Below are 11,606 nucleotides of genomic sequence, written 5' to 3'. Positions count from 1 at the left end.
GGGTTATAGATGCAACTAGCTCAAACTAGCCCTCATGTTTAGATATACTTTAGGGCTATTTGAGCCCGAACTAGCTCAAACTAACTTTAACCCATGTTTACAACAGCAGTTAATTAACCGATAATTTGTAAGAATGAACTAAACTCCTTCCGACCCATAATATAAGATGTTAATTCATCTAATATGTGAGTATATTGGATGTCATAAGATACTCCCGCCGTTCCTAAATATTTGTCTTTTTAGAGATTTCAAATGGACTACCACATACGGATGTATATAGACATATTACAAAAGAGTGTTGTACTACATCATTGTGCAATTGTTGTTTAGCTTCTAATATTAACTTGGTGCTTTTAGGTACATATATCATAGGTAAAGATCCACGTTTCGACCCTTTCTGCATATGGGGCAATGAGATATCGATGAAACAGCATCAGGTGAGGAAGCTGATAAAGATTGTTAGTAAAATGGGTCCAAAGATGGCAATTAAAATGTGTGTTTACACTTTATCCAAGACAACAACGAACTGCAGAATGGTAAGTAAGAACTCTGCAGCCTTCTTTTTACTGCCCATAATGAGTTGTGTTAGATGACAATGTCTAAATCTTTTTTCCTTTGCAGTGGTTGCCAAAGTAGTTTACTCAAGATTACCTCTCAAACTACATGATTGGTGGGCATGCAAAGGTTAAAGTATTTCTACCAGAACGCGATGATTATCTAGATGTTTTCATGAATACCGTGAAGGATGGGCGGTCATCCATCACAAGGGGTTGTACTAGAGTCGTGCGTGCCTTCTGCATGGAGGAGGGCACAATATGGGCATTCCGCTTCACCTTGTTCAACAACCAGAATATATTTAGCCTCTTTCTTTACCATCTTTAATAGTGCAAGTATACAACTGTGGTTCATCATTCTTTATTTGGTTCTTATGTAATTCTTGAACATATGTACCTATGAATCGAATAATGCATTGGTTGTTTGAACCTGATGGATATGAATAAAGATGTAGCATACATTCAAATTCAAATTCAAATCCAAATCCGGTACAATTTGGAAAATTAGCAATTAAATTACGGTGAAATTACGCTCTCCAGGTTGTCATGACACACACGGTTGGTAAAACACAAACGTTTGCGATATGCACCATAATCCGAGATGGTTCACAGAGAGGAAACGTGTGCAAGCAAGCACATAGTTGCCGTTTGCAAAGAGTGTGCGATGTCAGATAATATCACACGGTGCGGGCAAACTAAACGTTTGTGTTAGTTTCCTTATCGTACACGATTCGCAACCACAAACTATTTCTGATGAAGTATGCATCGTAAATGTTGCACCACAGAATAGCGTGTGCGATAGTTGTCGTGTACGACGATGTTACGACGGTCCGATGTTTCGTAATCCTGTCTGACACTCGTACGATGATTAGCTAATCTTCTTAACGGGGAAGCTTTGTGATGGGCCGCGCATCATACACATTCTATAATAGTGAACCATTTGTGATGGGCTGCACATTGTAAACGTAGTACCACAGAATACCGACTGTGATGGTAATGCGAGAAGACACGAGTAGGAGTACTATAGGGGCCCTATCCCCGACGGTTTCTGGGTCGTGTGGGAAGGACCCCCCTATCGCCCACACTCACTTGGCGACGGTTCCAAATGCCGTCGCGGAATGGGGTTAAAAACCGTTTGTTTAGGACCGACGCGTACCAGTGTAGGCACAAGTGGGGTTGCCACTTTTACATAAAGCATTGTTGTGTTCACACCATTAGAGTTGCTTTAGCTCAATTGATTAGAGTAAAGCTCCCCCTAGATGTGATATCCCCCCTAAGAGGGATGAACTAACCTTGGGTTTTGTCGATGATGAATTCATGTAGATGTTGAAGATGTGGATGCTCAATGTTTATGTAGATCATTTGGAGCAATCCATTGGAGTGAGTTGCACTGTCAATACCTACACGGGTTAGTACCACAAGCAACAAACAAGGATATCCATAGACATAGAGTGATGTACACATAGATGATGTGCATGAAAGCATTAGGTTACCTTGTCCCTTGTCTTACCAACAAGAGGGTTTGTGACTCCTTGAACTAGTGCAAGATGTGGAAGTTGTTTGCACTTGTCCGTGCCAAAATGATATGAGTGAAGTATGTTGGTGGAGTCACCCTCAAGAACTCTCTAGTTCTTCTTATTTGGGATCCACATCATCTTGATGGGAATCCTTGGAGTTGTAGTCGTACTTGATGAAGTAGAACTTGATGTAGTCTTGGGAACCCACCTGACCAAGGCCTTAGGAGCTTCTTCAAATACATCAATCTCCTCTTGAAGCTTGTCCTTGCCTTTTTGATTGAGGTCTTGTGGTGGAAGATCATCTTGTGCTTGTGTCCCTTGGAAAGAAGTGGGATCATACTTCTCTTGTTGAGGAACAAACTTCGTCTTGGGGTATTGATCTTCTTCCCACTCAACTCCATTGGCATTGAACTTTCGTTCAAAACCAACACCTTGATTCTTCCGGTGCCTTCCTTGCTTGCGTACAATTTCCTCAAATTGCTTACTCCCGACAAGGCTCTTCTAAAGACCTTTCTCTTTGGGCCTTTAGCCATGAATCATCTCCCAATTCCTTCATTTGGTGAGTCAAATATGTCGTAGGAGTTGGTTGACACAAGTGCTAGACAGGCAACACCTTCATCTTGAGTATATTCGGAGTCCGAGTGATAACTTCTTTCGGAGTGATGGTCGGAGTCGGAGCCGGATACCCATTCACCAACATGAGCTTGATATCTTCGTTTTGTGTAGCTCCTTGATGACTTGTCCTTCCTTTCTGAATCCTTGCTTCTCCGAGAGGTTCTTCGTTCATAACGATCATCTCTACTCCTCCTCTCTCTAGGCTGTGATTCTTCTCTTCTACTTCTAATTTGGGTGAATCTTCTCTTCTTTTGTAGGGGGCCGTACACTCATTGGATTAGTGTCCGGGTCTTCCACAATTGTAGCAATTATGTTCACGACTTGAAGATCTTTTGTCATTGTAGGACCTTGACTTGGAACTTCTTTCCTTACTTCTACTCTTGTAGAACTTGTTGAAGTTCTTCACCATTAGACTCAATTCCTCATTGAAGGTTTGTTTCTCACTTGATGAAGTAGGAGTATCACATGAGGCTTTGTAAGCACCACTTGACTTGTTGTGAAGCTCTTCCTTATCTTTGAGTGACATCTTATGAGCAAAAATTCTTCCAATGACTTCCGTTGGCTTGAGATCTTTGTAATTGGGCATCATTTCGATCAAAGTGCACACGGTATCATATTTTACATCCAAGGCTCTTAGGATCTTCTTGATGATGAATCTATCGGTCATCTCCTCACATCCTAAGCCGACAATCTCATTTGTGATGAGAGCAAGCCTAGAGTACATTTCAGTGACACCTTCACCATCCTTCATTTTGAACTTGTCAAGTTGACTTTGAAGCACATCCAATTTGGATTCCTTGACGGAGTCGGTACCCTCATGCATATCAATGAAAGTATCCCAAATTTCCTTTGCATTCTCAAGACGGCTGATTTTGTTGAATTCTTCAGGGCACTATCCGTTGAAGAGGATATCGAAAGCTTGAGCATTGTATTGCAGCATCATCAACTCTTCCACGGTAGCTTCACGGTTCGGTTCTCTCTCATCAAAGAATTCACCTTGCAAGCCAATACTCACAATAGCCCAAATGGCGGGGTTATGTCCAAGAATATGCATTTTCATCTTATGCTTCCAACTGGCAAAATTAGTACCATCAAAGTAAGGACCTCTACGGTGGTAATTTCCCTCGCTAGATGCCATACTCTCCTAGGTTGTGAAACCAAGGCTATGATCACCAAAAGCTATGGAAATCAAGGCAAATGGAGACCAAAGCTCTAATACCACTTGTAGGATCGAAAGTATGTCTAGAGGGGGGGTGATTAGACTAGTTGGCAAAATAAAACACTAGCCTTTTGCCAATTTTAAGTTTTGGCAGATTTTAGCAACTTAGCACAAGTCAAGCAATCAACCTACACATGCAAGTCTAAGAGTATAGCAGTGGAATGTAAAACATTGCATATGAAGGTAAAAGGCGGAGTTTGGAGGGAGCAAACGCAATGTAGACACTGATATTTTTGGCGTGGTTCCGATAGGTGGTGCTATCATACATCCACGTTGATGGGGACTTCAACCCACGAAGGGTAAAGGTTGCGTGAGTCCATGGTGGGCTCCACCCACGAAGGGTCCACGAAGAAGCAACCTTGTCTATCCCACCATGGCCATCGCCCACGAAGGACTTGCATCACTAGGGTAGATCTTCACGAAGTAGGCGATCTCCTTGCCCTTACAAACTCCTTGGTTCAACTCCACAATCTTGTCGGAGGCTCCAAAGTGACACCTAACAGATCTAGGAGACACCACTCTCCAAAAGGTAATAGATGGTGTGTTGATGATGATCTCCTTGCTCTTGTGCTTCAAATGATAGTCTCCCCAACACTCAACTCTCTCTCACAGATTTGGAATTGGTGGAAAGATGATTTGAGTGGAAAGCAACTTGGGGAAGGCTAGAGATCAAGATTCCTGTGGTTGGAATGGTATATCTTGGTCTCAACACATGAGTAGGTGGTTCTCTCTCAGAAAATGTATGCTAGAAGTGTAGGCACGTTCTGATGGCTTTCCCTCTAATGAAGGAAGGGTGGAGGGGTATAAATAGCCTCCACACAAAATCTAACCATTACACAAAAATCACCAAACTCGGTGGGACCAAATCATGAAACTCGGCAGACCGATTTAGTTCAAAATGTGAGCGTTAGGATTTTCGGTGGGACCAACATGTCAATTCGGTGGGACCGATTTTATTAGGGTTAGGGCATAACGTAATCTTGGTGAGACCGATCACATAAACTCGGTAGGATCGATTTTTGTAATAGCCAAACAGATAGTTGGTCAGGCAAACTCGGTGGGACCGATTCGCTCATTTCGGTGAGACCGAAATGTTACGAATGGGAAACAGAGAGTTTGCATTGAGAACTCGGTGGGACCGATCACTCATCTCGGTTGGACCGAAACGTTACGAAGGGAAACAGAGAGTTTGCAATCCCATCTCGGTGAGACCGAGATCCCTATCGGTGAGACCGAAGTGACTAGGGTTTCTGGCAGTGGCTATGTCAAGTGAACTCGGTGGCGCCGAATATATTAAATCGGTAGGGCCGAGTTTGAATTTTGGTTTGGGACACATGTGGATATGAGAAAGTGGTGGAGGGCTTTTGGAGCATATCACTAAGCATTCTGAGCAAGCAAGCCATTAAGCAACACCTCATCCCCTTTTAATAGTATTGGCTTTTCCTATGGACTCAATGTGATCTTGGATCACTAAAATGAAAATGTAGAGTCTTGAGCTTGAGCCAATATGTGTCCTTAGCATTTTGAGGGGTCCACATTCCTAATCCATGCCATGCCAATCATTGAACTTTCTGAAATGATCATCTTGAAATAGCATTAGTTCAATGAGCTATATGTTGTTAGGAATTACCAAAACCACCCAGGGATAGTCGCACTTTCACTTTGAGCTTATGATCAGATCTATCTTTTTATATCCATGAAAGTTATTTGAGTTTCTTTGATCTCTTATATGCATGATTGCCTATAACCTCGTAATTCTTCTCCAATATTTGGGTTTTGTTTGGCCAACTTGATATATTTATCTTGCAATGGGAAGAGGTGCTTTGTAGTGGGTTCGATCTTACGGTGCTTGATCCAAGTGACAGAAGGGGAACCGACAGGTATGTATCATGGCTACTAAGGATCAAACGATGGGGTCTATCTCTACATAGATAGATCTTGTCTACATCATGTCATCGTTCTTATTGCATTACTCCATTTCTCCATGCACTTAATACACTAGATGCATGCTGGATAGCGGTCGCTGTGTGGAGTAATAGTAGTAGATGCAGGCAGGAGTCGGTCTACCAATCTTGGACGTGATGCCTATATAATGATCATTTCCTGGATATCGTCATGATTATTTCAAGTTCTATCAATTTCCCAACAGTAATTTGTTCACACACCATCTGCTATTTTCCTCGAGAGAAGCCACTAGTGAAACCTACGGCCCCCGGGTCTCTTTCTCATATATTTGCCTTTGCGATCTACTTTTCCTTTGCATTTATTTTCAGATCTATTAAACCAAAAATACAAAAATACCTTGGTGCAATTTATTCTTATTTATTTTATTTGGCGTTTGATATATCAATCTACTACAATTTTATCTCACGTCCGTTAGCCTATCTTGAGGCGCCGTACCCGAAAGGTATTGATAACCCTTTTAACACATAGGGTTGCGAGGATTTGTTATCTGTGTGCAGGGGCTGTTTACGTTGTGTTGCTTGGTTCTCCTACTAGTTCGATAAACTTGGTTTCATACTAAGGAAAATACCTACCGCCGTTGTGCTGCATCATCCCTTCCTCTTTGGGGAAATACCGACGTAGCTTCAAGCGACATCAACAGTACACACACCGGTCGCCGGAATTTACGAGTACTGTAGTCTGAATTACACACGATTCCCGCAGCAAAATCCGTGTGTGAACTTAATAGCTAAAGGTTTCCAATACAGAACTGTGTCTGAATAATAACACACGCCACTCACCTTCCAAACCTCGGGGCACGAAATAGAGTGTCAATCATGTGGGAGCCGGTTGTCATGCGAGATCTTTACATTTTCTTTTTTTGAACACCAGATATTTACATCGTCTGATGATTTTTTTTAATTTTTTGGAATTTAAATGCCATGGCCCTCCATGCATGTGTCCAAGCCGTGACACCAATATGTTTGAAATTTGTTCCAATTTACTGCACATGGAATTAACTCGCACACAAGTACACAAATATTTTTTTTCAAACCATTATGGTTAGCTGCTGCATGTAGATGTAGTTCAAATTTGGATTACGGTTATTAAATGGCTAGAAAATCACTTAAATGTCATAAAATGTCAAATGACCCCTGCATTTTCCGAATTTTGACATGACAGTTGTATTAGTGCTTGTTAACTGTATAAATTTTTTGAAGCCCATGAGAGGAAGCTATCGCCCGTTCGTCATCAAACATGCATTGTTCCCTCTCGGAACCACGAGCCTTCTAGCGAGTTGCTCCGGTTTGTGAGGACTGTGTGTCCAAACTTTCGTCAAACAGGCCAATTTTTTTAACACATCATCTTGGTGGCATGACATTACATCAAGCAAGGTTTCATGTTTTTCTTATCATGTTTTATGGTTTGGAATTTAAATGCCATGGCACTCCATGCATGTGTCCATGCCGTGACACCAATATGTTTGAAAATTCCTTCTAATTTATTGCACATGGAATTAACTCACACACAAGTATAGAAATATGATTTTTCAAACCGTTATGGTTAGATGTTGCATGTAGATGTAGTTCAAATTTGAATTACGGTCGTTAAATGGCTAGAAAATCATTTAAATGTCTTTAAAAGGTCAAATGACCCCTAGAAATTTTCCAAATTTTCACATGACAGTTGTATTAGTGCACGTTAAATGTAGAAAAATATTGAAGGCCGTAAGAGGAAGCTATCTCCCGTTCATCATCAAACATGCATTGTTCCCTCTCGGAACCCCGAGCCTTCTAGTGAGTTGCTTCGGTTTGTGAGGGGTGTGTGTCCAAACTTTCGTCAAACATGCCATTTTTTTACCACATCATATTGGTAGCAGGACATTACATCAAGCAAGGTTTCATGTGTTTCTGATCTTTTTTATTTTTGGAATTTAAATGCCATGGCACTCCATGCATGTGTCCAGGTCGTGAGACCAATATGTTTGAAATTTCCTTCCAATTTACTACACATGGAATTAACTCGCACACAAGTACACAAATATGATTTTTGAAACCGTTATGGTTAGCTGTTGCATGTAGATGTAGTTCAAATTTGTATTACAGTCATTAAATAGCTAGAAAATCACTTAAATGTCTTAAAAAGGTCAAATGACCCCTGAAATTTTCTAAATTTTGACACGACAGTTGTATTAGTGCACGTTAACTGTAGAAATTTTTTGAAGCCCGTAAGAGGAAGCTATCGCCCATTCATCATCAAACATGCATTGTTCCCTCTCAGAACCACGAGCCTTCTAGTGAGTTGCTTCGGTTTGTGAGGGGTGTGTGTCCAAGCTTTCGTCAAACATGCCAAATTTTTTACCACATCATCTTGGTGGCATGACATTACATCACGCAAGGTTTCATGTATTTCTGATCTTTTTTTCATTTTTTGGAATTTAAATGCCAAGGCACTCCATGCTTAATTGTGTCATAGCCGTGAGACCAATATATTTGAGAATTGCTTCCAATTTATTGCACATGGAATTAACTGGCACACAAGTACACAAAATATGACTTTTCAAACTGTTATGGTTAGTTGTTGCATGTACATGTAGTTAAATTTGAATTATGGTCACTAAATGGCTAGAAAATTACTTAAATGTCTTAAAAGGTCAAATGACCCCTGAAATTTTCCAAAATTTGACATGACAGTTGTATTAGTACTACAAACTTTCTCATACATTTAAAACACCATCTATTGCCACTTTACTCCAAATTCGTCTTTCACAGCTAATAAAAAATATCAACAACATCACACACAGTTTCTTGTAGGAACCTTTTGCGATGAAAATTCGTGGGTCTATTTATGTTTTCCTCCTTAAGCTTCGCCGACTCGTCTGCTCCAGTGCCGGCAACCCCCGAATCCCGATCCCCATTCCAGCAACCCCTTCTTGCAAAGATGACGCCGTGGAAACGCTTCGTGAAGGCCCATAAAGTGGCAGCGTCCTCCCCGAGCGCTGCCGCCTGTGCTGAGAGCACGGCCACATACGTCAAGAGTGCCGCCGCATCCGCCAAGAGGGCATCTGCGCCAGCCGACAGGGCAGCTGCAGCAGCCGAGATGGCTATAGCTGCTGCTGCGATGGCGACTGCAAACGCCGAGACCGCTCGCGATGCTGTTCATGTCGCCGATGTTGCCCTCGCCTGAGTCAAGGCCATCCATGCTAATATCTAGGACGCACATGCCAAGATATTCCAGGCCACCTCGGAATCTAGCATGCAATCCATGTGCTAAAAGGCGGCAGTGGCCATGGAGCACCTGCTTCCTCATGAGATCACCGAGCGGGAGCTGGAGATGCAGGAGGCAGCGGAGATCGAGGAACGCCGAGAGGAGGAGTTGCGCGTGGCCAAGGTCGGGGTAGAGAAGAGACTGTCCGTCGAGGAATCGGTGGTGGAGTACCAACATGAGCTCTACCGCAACCACTACTACGAGTACTACAACCTTGAGGAAGGCGCCGAGGATGAGGACGAGGACGTGGTCGAGTTCAGCACGGGGGACGCGGAGTCGACCAACGGCGGCATGTCGCCAGGACAAGTCATCGACGTCTCATCTCACAACAGCGATGCATAGGCCGGTGTGGCGACGGCTTTCTTAAAATTATGCGTACTTACGCTTTGTTTTTATTGCTGGTCTTTGTTAGGGCGATATTTATGTAAACTGGCTCTGTTTAATTACTAAAATTGCTCGATTCAGTAAGTTTGGTATGTGTGTTGTACGCTCTTTTGTGTTCCCAAGTTAGCAAGCGATGTTAAATTATGCAATGACATGGATGAGGCCAGTACCCACAGAAACTTCCACCAAAATTTGAATTGTCAAACTCATCTCATGCGCGTAAAGCAGAATAATCGTTTGTAATGCACACAATCGTTCAAAGTGAATGGTGTCCGGCGGCACCGCATGCAAAGTTTCCCTCCACATTTCAATATTTTTGGCCTACCATCGAAATATCTACCCGTGCCCCCTCCCCACCCCCTTTTCTTCCCGACCACAAGTCACATTTCCCTTGTTTCCTCCTTCCTTCCTTCCTAAGCTATAGCCGCTTTCTCGCTTGCTTCCTCGCTCTCGCCGTCTTGCATCCTACCGCCGGGGTCACCATGGTCTTCTTTAATGGCCTCTCCAGCGGTTCCTCTTCCGACGACGACTCCTTCACCACCCGGGTATGCCTCTCTTCTCTCTTTCGGGCTACGACTTGGAATGAAGGATTTTAACCCGATGGCCGATTTGAGTCATTTCTTCCTCTTGTAGCTCCCTAGGACCATCAGTTCTAATGAATGGAGCGGGGTGGCTGAAGATCTGTCTGCTCGTTGTCACCATCAATCTCCATGCGTGAAGCTAGTTGCGTTTGCATCGGTGGACAGTGGGAGGAAGTTTCTGGCATGTGCAGAGAAGGTTAGCCCCACTTTCCTTGTTACAAATCATTTGTTAGATGTGATTCAGACATTGTCACTGTGCTACGTTATTCTGGATGTTAAGACAGTGTCACAGTTTGTACCTAGTATCTAAAAATATTGCCATCTCATCAACGGTGCCATTAGAAAATTATTTGGCACCGCTTCAGCAATTTGTGCAGCCAACTTTGGTCCACACATCCGAGCAGCCAAGCAGTAAAATACTAAATCTTTATGGCATGAAGGAACCGGGCATCGGAGCAACTAGGAGCTCCGGAGTCTGGGTCCCTGATTTTTTTCCGCTACATCGGCTCGCCAATGCAGGGCACCAGTGCAAAATGTAGCAACAGTTGTCTTTACACCTGTTTTGGCATACATAGTGGACGGCCTTAGTGCTATTTGTTTTATGTTACTAAATTTGTGCATGTACACACCTGTTAGTATCAATTTGTTGTCATCCAAACATTGTCGCTATGCTGTTGCAGTTATATTTAGCTTCCTCATAAAATGTTCAGTTTGTTATTTATAGTACATGAGTAAGAACTTGCAGTGTTGTTGTAATTAATTATAGCTTCTGATGTTTCAGAATTTGGTTGTTGTCTCAGTAGCAATTCTTCATTTGCACATTGATCAGTTTGAGAAGATATGTCATAATTAACCTATTTCTTCAGTTTTTCAAAATAAGTATTGGTGATTTTCTATGTTGCTATAAACACATTTCCCCTAGAATTGTTACTATCTAGTTTTAAATATTATAAGATCAAGGAAGTGTTCTTACCTGGCGTGGGTTGATCAAGAGTGGCCACCGTCTTTGAAGATGTGCCTAGCAAAGCTCTGGAGCATGTATGAGGAAGAGAATAGAGGTAGGCTTGGAGAAAGTGTTGTCAACGCTGAAGAATATTTGAAGATGTCGAAAAAAGAGAGGAAGGTGGAGAATGAGCTCAGATTTTTTAAATCAGACTTTGCTAACATGGTGTTGGCGAAGGAGGAGGCACTTTCCCAGTTGGCCAGTGCAAAACAGGTTCTTACTGAACTGAACTGAAAGCAGAAGTGGATAAGACGAGCCTGGATGATCTCGATTAGGGAAATGAATATATTGTTCTAATATTGTTCATATGAAGTTGAACTAGCTATATGTTGTACTGTGCTATTTTCAGGTAGCCATTGTACTGTGATGTTAAAATATATTTATGTGCCCGATATGAAATGGGAAAACAGCTGCTCGATATGAAATGTGAATTTGCGTAATACTGGAATTATTAATTGTAAACTAATAAACCTGCTAAATGGGTCAGGGAACTTCGCAAATGGTTCTAGCAGTAAAAGCGCT

The sequence above is a fragment of the Triticum aestivum genome, chromosome 7D (assembly GCF_018294505.1).
Source record: "Triticum aestivum cultivar Chinese Spring chromosome 7D, IWGSC CS RefSeq v2.1, whole genome shotgun sequence".
Classification (NCBI taxonomy): domain Eukaryota; kingdom Viridiplantae; phylum Streptophyta; class Magnoliopsida; order Poales; family Poaceae; genus Triticum; species Triticum aestivum.
The sequence above is the reverse complement of the archived record's forward strand: the minus strand, read 5'-3'. Positions refer to the sequence as shown.